This window comes from Nicotiana sylvestris, chromosome 4, assembly GCF_000393655.2.
Source record: "Nicotiana sylvestris chromosome 4, ASM39365v2, whole genome shotgun sequence".
NCBI lineage: Eukaryota > Viridiplantae > Streptophyta > Magnoliopsida > Solanales > Solanaceae > Nicotiana > Nicotiana sylvestris.
The window spans coordinates 154,639,401-154,656,680 of NC_091060.1; the positions used below are offsets into that span (position 1 = coordinate 154,639,401).

The 17,280-nt window shown below is 34.2% G+C and overlaps 1 long non-coding RNA gene across 1 annotated transcript; it reads left to right on the forward strand.

Moving 5' to 3' along the window:
• The first annotated feature begins 796 nt into the window (after positions 1 to 796).
• LOC138889150 (uncharacterized) lies at positions 797 to 13,606 on the forward strand. The gene is made up of 2 exons (XR_011406790.1): positions 797 to 950; positions 13,540 to 13,606. It is a non-coding gene; the product is annotated as an uncharacterized lncRNA (long non-coding RNA).
• Positions 13,607 to 17,280: the final 3,674 nt, after the last annotated feature.

A 17,280-nucleotide genomic window follows, 5' to 3' on the forward strand; every position in this document is an offset into this window, starting at 1 on the left:
GTTGATTAAGGTCCAATATTTTTTTATTTGTTATATTTATAATAAAGGAACAATTTCCGTAGGCATGGCATCATCAAAAGCTCTTCATATTATGCAGGCTTAATTTCATCCGTGGTTACTAATAAAGTACAATATAAAATAATTTTTAATAATTAAAAGTAATATAATCTTATCCATTACAACAATAAAGTCTTAAAATTAATTTTTTATATCATTAAGATTGCCGTGATGATGAGCTACATTACAATAAATAATGCTACTACATTGACTGTCAATAAAACTATCATTACATTTGTTCTATTAATGACACGTTGATCACGTTGATCTATCTCAAGATTATAGTGCGAACACGTAAATCACTACAAACTTGGATATAGGAAGGTGTGCTGCATTCAACCGGCTGTTAGTTTTAGATGAAAAAATAGTTAAACATTTTAAATATCTATATAAATATATAAAGCAGAGGTTATGTGGCACCTCTCTTAAGCTTGTAAAGGGATTTATTTTTTTTGTTATTTTTTTGCTTTTTACTCTATTTTCCTATCAGTAAATCTTTATCTTCCAAAAGAAAAAATGAAACGTTGCCACAATTAAAATAATGGAAAAACAAATTCTTTCTTCCAACAGAAATTAAAGAACGAAACGTCGCAACAACTGAAATAATTGAACAGTTACAATTTGCAATAATACTGATAATTAAAGTTGAAAAGGAGCAATACCAACTGTTTGCAACTTATGCAATTATTTCTATAAGGATTTTAGTTAAAGACATTCTTGTCTGTAAACTATGATGTGAGAAGCTCCAGTCACCATTTCCAAATGCCTCACACAATGGCATTTCAATGCAGCATATTATCGATGTTACTGCTCCGATAGTTTGCAAGCCAATATTATGGAACTATGGATCAGAAAGCTAATTAACAAGGTTTCTGATAAAGCTTGAAAAAGAGGTAAGCAAACTTAACCTCGCGTATTTTCTATTCAGAAGGTTGTGCATTGTTTTATTCTATCTATATTGAGATCTCCACAAAGTAAAGAACTTTTAATTATTTGCTACTATAAAATCTGCACGAACTGTGAGTTTGTTAGTGGATTTTTGGTTCTTCATATGTGTCGGAGGAGGAAGTAAATCACACAATTCTGTGAGATTGAAGATAAATATTTGTTCAGGCTGTGTCCAAAAATTGTGGAGTTGAATGTAAATAATTTTTTCAAGTAACTATTTAGTTCAAACTAGAGTGAAGTATTATAGTACATCTTAAATAAACACTTGAAAGCGCTCACTGGAAAGATATACAGCTCTTCTTATCCATCTTTTGAAAGCAGTTTCTAAAATTACAATAAGGTGCAAATCAATTTAAATATTGGATAATTGTAGTAAGGCCACGAACATCCACAAACATTATCTTTTCAAGGAAAGAAAACTTGTGGGAAAGCAAAGAGCTCCACGTAGCACTTCCAAATGGAGAAATTTGATATAAATATGTGCACACATGCTGCATAAATATCAACATTAAAAACATATAAGTAAATATGTACACTTAGACTGAAAAAAAATACAATCTTAATAAGCTATAGTTAAACAGACTTTACATCGATCAAAGTTGGATCTGAAATTTAAGTATATGGATTTTATCTATAGGTTCTTGGTATTGAACTCATTGTATTTTTAAAGCTATGAGTTCATCCTACAATTTTACTGGAAATTTTATACATCAATATATGTATTTTCAACTCTTTTTTTTCTCTTTCACATGCTTAAGGAGAGTAAATATATTTTCTATACCATGAGATCACGGGATGATAGAAAATACACTTTTACAAGTTGGTGTGTAGTTTGAACTATGAGACCAGTTGAAAGGGAATTTATGTAATAACCATTTTTTCAGATTTAAAATGAGGAAAAATTATACAAGTATTAAAATTTATTGTTGCGGAAGCCAAATGTATATAGTGTGAATAAGTCACAACTACTATACCAAAAATTATGACAGCCACCAAATAATAAATAAGACAATAAAACAACAATAAAGGGAACACCAGAATTTACGAGGTTCGGCTAATTTTGCCTACTCCTCGGACACAACCAATATTTTATTTCACTCCAAAAATACAAGTGAAATAATACTAAAGAGAGAAGATACAAATGCCTTAAACAGATGAGAAGGCAAATGAGAGGTGTGTTTCAATCCTAAACATTAGGCCTTCTTTTATAGGGGAAAAATCCCCTCCAAACTTAACTCCCAACCAATGTGGGACTTTGGCATTTTGCCAAACTTCAACAAATCTCCACCTTGGCAAAATTCCACATTTTCAATTCTCTCTCAATAACAAATTTTGGTTGTGTCTTCATCTTCAATCTTCAGTGTTCAACAATGTTGATCAAATCCAAACAATGTTGAAACTTGACCGCAGTCACCACCTTTGTCAGCATATCAGCAGGATTCTCTGTAGTATGAATTTTCTTCACCGTGACTCCACCTTCTTCTATGATTTCTCGTACGAAATGATACCGAACATCAATGTGCTTCGTCCTTGCATGATAAACTTGGTTCTTCGCTAATTGAATAGCACTTTGACTATCACAAAAAATTGTGATACCTTTTTGTTCAACACCAAGCTCCTTTAGCAATCCTTGAAGCCAAATTGCCTCTTTCACAGCATCTGTAATAGCCATGTACTCTGCCTCTGTTGTAGACAAAGCAACTGTTGACTGCAAAGTAGACTTCCAACTAACTGGTGCCTTTGCAAAAGTAAACACATAACCAGTAGTTGATCTTCGTTTGTCCATATCACCCGCAAAATCTGAGTCACAATATCCAACTACAAACTGATTGTCTTCCTGCTCAAAAACTAACCCGACATCTACAGTATTATGAATATACCGTAGAATCCACTTCACAGCTTGCCAATGCTCCTTCCCTGGATTGTGCATATATCTGCTAATAACTCCAACAGCTTGTGAAATGTCAGGCCTTGTGCAAACCATTGCATACATCAAGCTACCAACAGCATTTGCGTATGGTACCTTTGACATATACTCTCGTTCAGCTTCATCCATTGGCGACATAGTAGTACTTAGCTTAAAATGGGAAGCAAGTGGAGTACTAACTGGCTTAGTCTTGTCATCTATGCCAAAACGTTGAAGTACTCTCTTCAAATATTCCTTTTGAGATAAACAGAGTTTCTTTGAACGTCTATCTCTAATTATCTCCATGCCAAGAATTTTCTTTGCCTCACCCAAATCCTTCATCTCGAACTCCTTCTTCAGTTGAATCTTCAACTTATCAATTTCTTCCAAATTCTTGGAAGCTATCAACATATCATCAACATATAGGAGAAGATATACAAAGGAACCATCTTTAAGCTTGTGCAAATACACACAATGATCGTATTTGCTTCTCTTGTACCCTTGCCGCAACATAAACTCGTCAAATCGCTTGTACCATTGTCTAGAAGATTGTTTCAATCCGTACAACGATTTTTCAAGTTTGCACACCATATTTTCTTTTCCAGCAACTTTGAATCCTTCTGGCTGAGTCATGTAGATTTCCTCCTCCAAGTTTCCATGTAAAAACGCAGTTTTTACATCCATCTGAACTAGTTCCAAATCCAATTGTGCTACCAAAGCCAACATAATTCTAATGGAGGAATGTTTTACAACTGGAGAAAACACTTCATTGTAATCAATTCCCTCCTTTTGAGCATATCCTTTGGCCACCAATCTTGCTTTGTAGCGAACATCTACTTGGTTAGGAAATCCTTCCTTCTTTGCAAATACTCATTTGCACCCAATTGCTTTCTTTCCCTTCGGGAGATTGGCCAATCTCCATGTATGATTCTGATGAAGGGACTGTATTTCATCATTCATGGCAATCCTCCACTTATCTTCTTCTGAACTTTGGACAACGTCTTTATAAGTAGTAGGAACATCATCAGCTACAATTGAGGTTGCACAAGCAACCGTCTCTATGAGACGAACAGGTTTCGTTATTGTTCTTTTTGTCCTGCTGGTTGCTATTGATTCAAGTTGTTGTTGAGGTTCCTGAGTTGGAATCTCCTCTACTGGCTCTCCTTCTAGAGGATAATCTTCATTTGTTTCCTCCTCTGCTTCTTGTGTAGGAAAAATAAATTTTCCCTCAAACTCCACCTGCTTAGAAGCACCTTCATTTTGTTTGGTATCTTCTGTTACCTTATTTACCATAGCAGATTCATCAAAGGTAACATCCCTGCTGAATATTACTTTCTTTGTCATAGGACACCATAAGCGATATCCTTTGACTCCAGAAGTAATTCCCATAAAAATAGCCTTCTTTGCCCTTGGATCCAATTTTGACTCCGTCACATGATAATATGCAGTTGAGCCAAACACGTGCAAAGAGTTATAATCTATAGCAGGTTTTCCATACCATTTTTCAAATGGTGTCTTGCCATCAATAGCAGCAGATGGTAGACGATTAATGAGGTGGCATGCATATGTAATTGCCTCAGCCCAAAATTCTTTGCCCAAGCCAGCATTGGACAACATACACCGTACCTTCTCCAGCAAGGTCCGGTTCATACGTTCTGCCACTCCATTCTGTTGTGGTGTATGTCTAACAGTGAAGTGTCGGACGATGCCATCATTTTCACAGACCTTATTGAAATGATCATTTTTGTATTCACCTCCATTGTCTGTGCGAATACACTTGATTCTCCTGCCTGTCTGATTCTCCACCATCGTCTTCCATTTGAGAAAAATTCCCAACACTTCATCTTTGCTCTTCATTGTATACACCCATACTCTTCGGGAAAAATCATCAACAAAGGTTACAAAATAGTGCTTCCCACCCAATGAAGGTGTTTTGGAAGGACCCCAAACATCAGAGTGTACATAATCCAAAATGCCTTTAGTATTATGGATCGCTGTACCAAATTTAACCCTTGTCTGTTTCCCTTTAACACAATGCTCACAAAACTCCAAGTTGCAAGCCTTTACTCCTTTTAACAATCCTTGATCTGATAGAGTTTTCAAGGATTTTCCTCCAGCATGTCCCAAGCGCATGTGCCATAGCTTGGTTGCTTCTGCCTCTTTGTCGTCACTGGATGTTACTGTCGCTGTCCCAATAACTGTACTGCCACGATAGCGGTACATATTATTATTCTTCCGATTAGCCTTCATTACCACTAGTGCACCGGAGCATACTCTCATCACTCCATTTTCTGCAATGATTTTGAACCCTTTTGATTCTAGGGCTCCCACAGAGATGAGATTCTTCTTCAAATCCGGTACATATCGAACATCTATCAATGTTCTGATCATTCCATCATGGTTCCTTAATCGTATTGAACCAATGCCATATGAGGTAAGAGGGCTGTTATCCGCTGTGTGGACGACTCCATATTCTCCTTCTTGAAATTCCACGAACCAGTCCCTGTTGGGACACATATGATAGCTACAAGCCGAGTCCATCAACCATATGTCTGATGATGTTGATGACTCTGTTGTAACTAATGAGAAGTCTGAATCATCACAATCAGCTACATTTGAATCCATAATGGCCTTTCCATTGTTATGTTTGGCCTTATTCTTCAACTTCGGACAGTCTTTCTTCCAGTGCCCTTTTTCTCGACAAAAGGCACATTCATCTTTGCTGGGTCTGGATCTTGACTTGGATCTTCCCTTCTTTGTCCTCGTTTGACTTTGAGGACGACCCCTCACAAATAGTGCTTCTCCTTCTCCGCCCTTCTGTTTTTCTCGCTTTCTTTGTTCATAGCTGTACAAAGCCGAACAAACTTCTCTAAGAGAAACTTCGTCATTTCCATGGAGTAGAGTAGTTTCAAGGTGCTCGTACTCATCAGGAAGTGACGCCAACAACATCAAGGCCAAGTCACCATCATCATAAGTTGTATCCATATTTTGCAAATCTGTGACCAACTTATTGAAACTGGTGATATGTTCATTCATCGTGGTACCAGGAACATAGGTGAAGTGAAACAGTCTCTTCTTCATGTACAATTTATTTTGACTATTTTTCTTCAAAAATTTATCCTCCAGTGCTTTCCATAATTTACTTGCAGAAGTTTCCTTTGTGTATGGATATTTCTGCTCTCTAGCAAGGTAGGATCGAATGGTACCGCAAGCAACACGGTTGATAATTCTCCAATCTTCTTCTCCAATAACATCTGGTTTCTTTTCTTCAATGGCCAGATCTAGCCCTTGTTGAAAAAGGACATCTAGAACCTCGCCTTGCCACATCCCAAAATGTCCGGACCCGTCAAAAATTTCTACCGCAAATTTCGCATTTGACACAATTCTTGTCATAAGCGAAGATGCCAATGATGACGTATTGTTGACACTTGATGTAGATTCTTCTTGTTTATTGTCTCCCATATTTGACACAAACATTATTTAATAACTGACGACACAAATCAAGATTATTTCCTTTCTGATGTAGAAGATCAGACTAAGCTGCAACTACAGAGCATACTCAGACAGAACCTTGACTCAGTTACCAAGATAAATCTTTTCTGATGTGGAAGATCAGACTATGCTGCAACCACAGAGCATACTTAGACAGTACCTTGGCTCTGATACCAATTGTTGCGGAAGCCAAATGTATATAGTGTGAATAAGTCACAACTACTATACCAAAAATTATGACAGCCACCAAATAATAAATAAGACAATAAAACAACAATAAAGGGAACACCAGAATTTACGAGGTTCGGCTAATTTTGCCTACTCCTCGGACACAACCAATATTTTATTTCACTCCAAAAATACAAGTGAAATAATACTAAAGAGAGAAGATACAAATGCCTTAAACAGATGAGAAAGCAAATGAGAGGTGTGTTTCAATCCTAAATATTAGGCCTTCTTTTATAGGGGAAAAATCCCCTCCAAACTTAACTCCCAACCAATGTGGGACTTTGGCATTTTGCCAAACTTCAACATTTATCTCTAATGAATGGAAATAAAATTAAGTGCTTATATACATATATCAAATAATGTATACAAAGAAAATACTATGTCTTAATGTTTGGTACTCATTGCACATGAGATCAATCTTTCTTCAAACTTTATGACACTTCTAAAGTGATGGAAAATAGAGGAAAACAAGTGTTAACAATAAATTAGATGAAAACTTGAAATTTGATTTATTTAAATTAAATGGCTAAAATATTTTACCATTCACATGTTAATAGAACGATTATTTAAAATCTTTAGTTTTCGCGTGAAGCGCGGATATATTTACTAGTTAAAGATATTTGTATTAACTGGTATACTATAGTCTATAAGGATGAACTTAATATTTCAGGCCGCAAATAGTAAAGATTTTTTTGGTATAGCTGAAGAAAGATGAGAAAATAGAAAGAAAGTGAAAGCAATTTATTCGATGGCGTTCCTTGGTTCGAGTGACATACCAAAGAGAGAATTTTTTTTAACTCGTTCTTTCTATCTGTGTCTTCATTTATGAACCAAGATCTCACGTATGCTATTTGAACGGCAATAAATAATAACAATAATGCTATAATTAATAATAAGAAAATATGGAAGTTATCAATAAATAATAATAAATAGCAATAAATGACATTTAATAAGTAAATAAACGGATGTGGGTCACCCGAAAAGAGTGAGATTCCTTAATATTCTTTCTGACAAATATAGATGATAATAAGCCTTTGAATATTCATATTCTCCTTGGATCGTGGGAGAAAAGATAGATAAAAAATAAAAATATGGGGAAAAGGTGGACTTTTATGTATATGGTAAAATAGGAATTTCCAGAGAATGTCAATGTGTTGTTCTTTACAAAATAAGTGTCTGATCCCCTCTATAATTACATATCTTTCTATTTATGAGGGTACATGGGTCACAAAATACTAAATAGTATAACTGGGAGGAATATTCGCAAGAATATTCTATGGGGAGCCCTCGGTACAACACTAGCCGTTACTGCTTTAATAGAAGGAACGTTCGTCCTCGTCATCTATTGAGTCATCTCGACCTCGCCGGCAATATGTTGTTTTCTGCTAACATCGATCTTTTGAAGCCAAATCTTTATATCCTGTTGATGACACATTGACATATGCTACAGTCTTCGAAGGTCTTCTTAGTGTCGACTAGACCCACATACAATTATGGTAATTTTAACCCGTACAGATGAGCTTTAGGAATTGTCTTTAAACTTCCATTAAATTGTTTCCTTTTTCTTTTCATCTGAAATTTGGTACGGTAAATTGTTGTCCCTAAATTTTAGCACGTGATAAACGACTTTCTCTACTTTGTATTTTTCCCTCACCACAAACAATAGTGCGTTTTGTATTCTTGCTCTTTCTCTACCCTTGTTTCCAATGACAGGGTTAGTGTATTTAGCAACAATTCGATTATTATTCTTAGGGGTACATGGATCGGGTTTGTTCGATTTTTATCAAAATCAAACCAAACCAATTATATCGGTTTGGATTGGTTCGGTTTTGTCGAGTTTTTTGGGTTTTCGAGTTTTTTTGTTACATGAATATTATTTCAATCTTACTTTGTTAAAATTATAGATAAAGCTTTGATAAATGAATATATGTTTAGTAAATATGGAAAAAAATTGACAAACATATGATCTATTAAAATATTCTAATGGGAGAATTTTTTTTAGTAACACATGATAGTTATTTTCCTAGTCGTCTAACAATAATTTTTCGTTAATTTACGCTTTCAAGGTTAATTCATGAGAGGATCCCAAATATTTCTACATTTTCTAAAGAAAATTTACTATAAAGTCTTAAAAATATAAATAAAATTTATATATTTATATGTCGGTTTGGTTCGGGTTTTTTTATTCAATACCAAACCAAGTCAAACCAAACTTAGTTGGGTTTTTTAATCGGTTTGATTTGATTTTTCAGTTTGGTACAGTTTTTCGGTTCGATTTGAACACCCCTTAATCTCCAAAAGTCCTTCCGAATTGTACTTTATTAATCAACATTATACATCTATTTTATATCATATATCTCTCTGGAAAAAACGACTTTCTCTACTTTGTATTTTTTCCTCAACACAAACAATAGTGCGTTTTGTATTCTTGCTCTTTCTCTACCTTGTTTCCAATGACAGGGTTAGCGTATTTAGCAACAATTCGATTATTACTCTCCAAAAGCCCTTCCGAATTGTACTTTATTAATCAACATTATACATCTATTTTACATCATATCTCTCTGAAAAAAATTAGTTTCTTAGTGTTTACTGCGCCAGCAACTTAAATGGCTATAGAAGACCGAATATATATAATGGAACCAGGTGTTCCATTTGTATGTCTGATGTAAGACACGAGTGTTTCCATTATTAAAGTAATCCTTGAATCTATAGTCCGCTATTATTAAATTTAAATTAAACGAGTATTACAACTCACATAAGTGTAGTTTTATTTGTTAGTGTGCAAATAAAGTCTCACACAATTATAGCTGGGAAAAAAAAAGAAGTAAATAATATATGATGTAGAGATATTATTAAATGGGGTGAGACTTTTTGGAAAAAAATCTACGAATTTGACATAGAGCGGACAATATTATACCATATTAAGAGTATAGACTGTCGATCTGGCTTAGCCCAACAAGTGATATCATAGCAACAATTTTGAAAGCGTAAAAGCAAAAATATCAGCAATCTCCAATAAATGTGTTTCTCTGGGTTTAAGGACTTGTTCAGAGATTTGTATTGGGAAAAATTAAGTTCATATATGGAATTTATTGTAAGATGGCACGTCATGCCACGTGGACCAGTCAAAGGGTGATAGTTGGCAAAGAATAATCAAATAGGCACGAGCTTCAACAGGCACGGGCAGATATTAAGGAAAAACAAGAAAAGATAGACGCTCGAACCTCTTTATGATTGAAGAGAATGAATCTGATAGTAAATAAGGTATAGATACGTATTACTGGGTATTAAATACGGAAAACGTTAAGGAATCTGTGTCAAATCAAATATGATTACCAATTCTAACTTTACATTAAATGCCATTAATTGTCAATAATGGCTCTATTATGGTAGAAACAAAACGTATTACCTAGAGATAGCTATAAAAGGAGAAGACTGATTATTTGTAAGGACACGAAATACTACTGAAATACATTGATTTACTTTGCATTATACTCAAATACTATTTATCAATTATTCTTATTTCTATTTGATTATGAGTAACCCGAGTTCTTCTAAAATAAGCTTTGACCGAAATCCCAATTTTTGGTTAAACAAATTGGTTCCGTTACCGGGAATCTGATAATCGTTTGCTTTCTTAATCAATTCTTTTATCAAAAAACTTATCATGTCGAATAACAACGACAACAACCAACAAGATCCTCAACATCAGGAGAATGATGCGGGTGACAGGACCCCACTTCCCTCACCGCGTGATTCACAACGTCAGTCACGAGAAGGAACTCTAGATGGCTCTGAAACAAATAACGGGATTGCGAACCAAAACGGATTTAAGGCAAATCAAAATACTGGAGTTGCGAACGAACAAGCACTCGATGATGCTCTGAAGAATCTAATTGCTCAACAAGTCAGTAATGCTCTCCGAGCTTTTACCAGCCAATTGCCAGTTGCGCCACCAACACCAACAAAGCTTGTCCTAAAGATTCTTTTCCATTACCACATATAGATCAACTGATTGATGCTACTGCAGGACATGAATTGTTAAGCTTTTTAGATGCGTATTTAGGATACAATCAGATCAAAATGGATCCCCTAGATGAAGAAAAAACTTTTTATAACAGACAGGGGGACCTACTGTTATAAAGTAATGCCATTTGGTCTCAAAAACGTTGGTGCCACGTATCAAAGATTGGTGACCAAAATGTTCCAAGAACATTTAAGAAAAACTATGGAAGTCTACATAGATGGTATGCTTGTCAAATCTCAACAATTAGGGGATCATATATCACACTTGTCTGATACATTTCAGATCTTACGAAAATTTAATATGAAGTTAAATCTCTAGAAATGTGCATTCGGCATTTCATCAGGTAAGTTTTTGGGTTTTCTTGTTTCTAACCGTGGTATTGAAGTAAATCATTCGCAGATTAAAGCCATTGAAGAAATTCTTGACATGCTGACAAATAAGAAAGAGGTGCAGAGACTAATGAGAAGAATTGCAGCCTTGGGAAGATTTATTTCCAAGTCATCAGAAAAATGTTTTAAATTCTTTTCGGCTCTTAAAAAGCAAGACCAATTCGAATGGTCCGAGAAGTGTCAACAAGCGCTCAAAAACCTGAAGGCATACCTGTAAATCCACCTTTGCTCGCAAAACCGAAGGATGGGGAAAGGTTACTTATCTATCTAGCTGTTTTAGAAGTAGCGGTGAGTGCTGTTTTAGTTCGTGAAGACCAAGGTAAACAATCTCCATTTATTATATTAGCAAATTATTATTAGATGTGGAGACGCGGTATCCTCAATTAGAAAAGCTTGCACTTCCACTAATCATGGCATCTAGAAAACTAAGGCTTTATTTTCAATGTCACCCTATTTCCGTAGTAACCGCTTATCCATTGCGTAATATATTACACAAACATGAGTTATCAGGTAGGTTAGCCAAGTGGGCCATAGAATTGAGTGAATACGACATCACATATCAACCTAGAACCGCAATAAAATCTCAGGTGTTAGCAGATTTTTTGGCTGATTTTAGCCATGGGATATGACTAGAAGCTAAAAAGGAACTACAAGTGTTCAATGGGTCTAATTCGGGAATTTGGACCTTATTTACTGATGGCTTATCTAATGTGAAGGGGGCAGGTTTAGAAATTATTTTGGTACCACCTATGGGTGAAATCATTCGACAAACCATAAAATGTCATCCTATAACTAACAATGAGGTAGAGTATGAAGCTATGATTGCAGGTTTAGAACTGGCACGTGAAGTTGGCATTGATAAGATTGTAATCAAAAGCGATTCACAGCTCGTGGTTAATCAAATGTCGGGGAATTATTGTAAGCACGTGATTTTTGCCCTATATGAGAATTACTCCCAAAAAATTCAAAAATAAAATAATTTTTCTTGGTGTACAATTTTTGTGATATTTTGTGTAATTATTTGTATGTTTGTCTATGCATGTTTATTTGATTAATAAAAAATACAAAATATGTCGCATTTTTGCATGTAGGATTTAATTCTACAATTGTTAGTAACTAAATTTGTTTACAAAAATAGGCATCTTTTGCATTTTTAGCATTTAATGTCCAAATGAACAATTTTATGCTTAATTATTACTTAATTGTGCGTTAATTGTTATTGGAAGTTAATTTGCGCTTTTATAACTTAATTTAGTTCTTAATAATAATTTAAGTACTTTTATAATTTAGTTTTAGAAAAATAAAAGAAGAAAAGAGAACAAAAATACAAAGAAAAATCGGATTGGGCCACTTCTTCAATTTCAAACCACAGGCCCAAATAATTGCCCAACTTTCCCCATGACCCGGTCCACTTCAAACCGGGTCGACCCGGTCCGCTCCATTAACCCAACACCCCTTCTTCATTTTTGTCCAACACAAAACAAAACCAAAAATAAAGGTGAATTATCACTATTAATAGTTTTGTTTTTTGTTTTTTTTTATATATAAAAAATCCGAAAATATTTTTTTTATTTTTATTTTTATTTTTTAAAAAAAAATATATAATAATTTCGGGAATGATTTAAAAAAAAAATAAGAAAAAGGGAAGTATTGAATAAAAAAAATATAAAAGTAAAAATAGGTGAAATTCTCTTCTTTTTTTAAAAAAAAGTAAAAGAATGTAGAAAATTTAAAAAAAATAAAAAGTTTTGTGGAAATTTTTAAAAATTTAAAAGTAAAAGAAGGTTGGAATTAAAAAATAAATATAAAGGTATCTGAAAATTTAAAAAATTTAAAGTAATTGAAAGTAGCATTTTTAAAAGAAAAAGAGAAGATAGTGGTTTGTTTTTTTAAAGAAAAGTTAAATAAAGTGAGATTCTCTTTTAAAAAAATAAAAAAATGGGATTTTAAATAAGATAAAGTAATTAAAGTTGGAATTTTAAAAATAAAAGTAAATAAAGGTGAGATTTCTTTTTCTAAAAAAACAAAAGCAATTTGTAAGTGGGACTTCTTTTAATTAAAAAAATAATAAAATAATAAAAAACAAATCTGAAAATTTCGAAAATTTTGCTATAAATAGAAGAGAAAATTTAGGAAGAAGGGGTGGAAAAAAAGAGGAAAAACTAGATAGAGAGAAGAAAAAAAGAGGGGGCGGAATGAGAAGTATACACCCGATATACATTCTGGATACACTGAATATACAGGGGCAGAATTCATTTTGGAGAGTTTTGAAGTTGAAAAAGAATAGTTACTGCTTCATTGCCTTGCTTAAGATCTGAAATAGTCAGAACCTTCCTGCCATTTACTTCTTCTCTATACTTGGAGTCGTTTATAGTCTCCTGGGTTTTCTGCTATTCCTACTGTACTGGTTTGCGGTGTTGCTGAATCTGCTGTTGCTGTGTTATTACTGCTGCTGACTTCTCCTTCTTTTGTTCTTGTACTGCTGTTTCCAGGTACACATTTGTACAATCTCGGCTTGAAGCAAAAATGAAATATTAATCAGGCTTTGTTCCTGTTGAATTCCTCCTGTTTAGATTTGTGGTTGAATATAATTTTCTTTTCTTTGTATAAAAATGTAGTTGATTGATTAAATTAGTAACGATGTCACATATGTATAACTTCTTCATCTAATAATGTTAGTTTAAATTAATCAAAGAATAGTTAATCTGTTTTGATATTATGGTGTGTCAATCTCACGTTTTAGTATTATTGAATAATAGAATATAGAATGAAAGCAGTTTTTCTTTGTACAAACTCGGTCGCAATTTTCCATTCGCATTAGCCGTAAACTAATAATTAATAAGTTACGTTTTTAGCATGTAATTAATTAAGAGATTTTCTTTTATTTTAGAGACGAACTTAATAGGAAAATATAGTCACTGTAGGTTTATCCTTTTAAATAAAAATGAGACGAGCCTCGACAAACAAAAATGCACAAGCTGCGGGGCCCTCTAAATGTATATATTAAAATACTTAGAATTCGGGACAGGCCGTTTAGCGAATTTTACGGCCTTCCCAAAATAACAATACGCTAGTTGCTTTAGGCGCACCTTTAATAATTTAACCTTCTTAAACACGGGTGCACATTGATGTGACCCAAATCCAAATCTCAATAGAGTCAAAATGTGTCGACGACCACGGGTACATTGATTGTAACGTGGTTCGGGATATATTTTCACAACGTTGCAATTCCTTGTAGAAAATAATAATAACAATTATGAAAGCGGTAAAAAGTTAAAATTTGCACATAAGTTCATATTTGTATAAAATCAGATAATCAAGCCGAATATAACAGTTGAGCGACCGTGCTAGAACCACGGAATTCGGGAATGCCTAACACCTTCTCCCGGGTTAACAGAATTCCTTATCCGGATTTCTGGTACACAGACTGTAATATGGAGTCATTCTTTTCCTCGATTCGGGATTAAAATTGGTGACTTGGGACACCCTAAATCTCCCAAGTGGCGACTCTGAAATAAATAAATCAATCCCGTTTCGATTGTCCTTTAATTGAAAAAAACTCCCTTGTACCCTCTCGGGTACGGAAAAAGGAGGTGTGACAGCTCTGGCGACTCTGCTGGGGACAAACACCCAGAACCACTGGTTCAGGGTTAGAAATTCGAGCTTAGATAAATTGTTATATTTGGCTTTATCTGATTTTTACATGTGTTTGAGCCTAATGTGCTAAATGATGCTTTTACCGCTTTGATATTATGTGAACTGTATATAAATTGTGCCGAAACCCATCTTCTCTCTGAGTCTTCTGAATCATGAAGAAGGGTGTACTTCGTACGACTTCTTTTCTGTATAGTGTCAAGTCCCAATTTAGAACGAGGTTCGGACAAGTTGCTAAGCCGGTGAAGCTTCTGTATTCCCGGTACGCTACCCCCCCTCGGCTCGAGCTGTCCGCTCGGGTAAGCCAGGTCTAGAACAAACACCCAGGTTCTGAACCTAGTATAACAAAGCCACATGCCGGATCCCTAGTAGGAACGTTTGTTTGCATCACGTGCATTTGACTTTGGAGGCCCAACACAGGGGTTGGGTCTGTCTAGGACAGGTGTACCAAAAATGAAAATGACCATCCTGATGTATCTTACTTGCTACTACTTGCACATTTATTTGATTCGGACTTGTGTGCTGACTGACTTGTGAATATCAGGAATAATATTTTGAAATTGAAAAAAAAACGAAATAGCGGTTAGGGAATTGATTGTTTATTTTTGAAAAGAAAACAAATGCCCAAATACTGTCAAAACTCTGCCGAAATTTTAAGAAAATGAAAAAAAATGTCTTATTAGTTTGTTTTATTAAAAGCTAAGAAAAGAAAAAAAAGTCGTTGTTCTGTTTTTGTTTTTCAAAAATAAAAAATAGAAAAAATATATAGTTTGTCTTGCCATGAAAATAAAAATAAAAAAGAGTCTTATTTTTAAAATGGTTTTTTTTATTATTATTTATTTACTTATGAAAATGCAAAAAATAAAAAAAAATAAAAAAAAGTCTTTCATTATTTGTCGCAAATATATATATATATATATATATATATATATATATATATATATATATATAAATCCGAAAAGTTTTTTTATTTCCAAAAGATATATATATCTTTATTTGTTGCAAAGAGTATTTGTCTTGCCAAGAAAATTCAAAATAAAATTCCAAAAAGATATGTCTTGCAAAAAATAATATAAATATCTTTATTTTCCATTGTTGATAAAACAAAAATAATAAAAATGTTTTCTTTTAAGAAAAAAAAATCCGAAAATATTTTGATTCTTCTTTCAAAATTGAAAAGAAAATTCAAAATTCAAAAAATATTTTTTAGAAGCATTTCTTTTATCAAAAGTAGAATTCCAAAAATATTTTTTTTCTTTAGAATAAAAAAAAACAAATGGAAATTCGAAAAAAAAAACTTCCTTTTACTTTTGAAATTCTCAAAGTTCAAATCAAAAGAAAAGGAATTTTTACAAGTTTTTCTTTCAAAAAGAAATCAATCAAAAAAAATATATATACTTCCTTTGAGCAGTTCTTTCACAGTTCCAATAAAAAAAAATATTAGTTCATTTACTTATTCACGAGGCCCGAACTACGCGGGTTTGATTCTCACCGGATGTGAGATACGTAGGCAACCCTCATCGGGTCCAACCCCCATTTTTGCTAAAATAACCAAAAACAAATAAATAATAATAAAAATAATATGTCATAAAGAAGTCAGGTGATGTTGTTTTGTCATAAATAGCCGAATGTTCCCGAAAGGGACGCCGGAAGGCTGACTTTGCATAAACAGCCACCTTTGGGTCATTTTAGGATTTTGATCCAGTTGACCCACTCAGCCTTAAAAATCTTCGTCCCCGAGATGTTGAAAGGCCGTGTTTGCAATATTGAGTTTGCTAATTTGAAAACGATAAAAAGAGTCATGAATAAGTCAGGTGATGTTGTTTTGTCATAAATAGCCGAATGTTCCCGAAAGGGACGCCGGAAGGCTGACTTTGCATAAACAACCACCTTTGGGTCATTTTAGGATTTTGATCCAGTTGACCCACTCAGCCTTAAAAATCTTCGTCCCCGAGACGTTGAAAGGTCGTGCTTGCAATATTGAGTTTTCTAATTTGAAAATCGATAAAAAGAGTCATAAATAAGTCAGGTGATGCTGTTTTGTCATAAATAGCTGAATGTTCCCTAAAGGGACGCCGAAAGGCTGACTTTGCATAAACAGCCACCTTTTGGGTCATGTTTAGGATTTTTTGTCCAGTGGACCCACACAGCCTTAGAAATCTTCGTCCTCGAGGCGCTGAAGGGCCGTGTTTGCAACACCAATTTTTTTCGTAATTTTGAAAAGAAAAAAAAAACAAAGAGTCAGCGGTCAGGTGAATACCGTTTGAATTTTGTCATAATAAGCCGAGCCAGCTTCGGTCGCATCTTAAACCGTTCTCGCCGAAATAGTCTTAGAGTATCTTTCAGTTGTCGAAAGGTTATTTTCGTAAAAGAATGGACAAGTTTGTAAAGTGTCAAAATAATCCTCCCCAGCCTCAAAATTCATGTGAGATTTGGAAGGGGCAACATTTGCAAAAATAGCCGTTTGGTTGCATTTGACAAACGGGGAAAGGAAGCTGGCCGTTTGTTTTTGAGTTTGTAAATCTTTTGATTAGAATATGTGGGTTGTTTGATTTTCGAGTTTGTAGGTCATCTTCAAA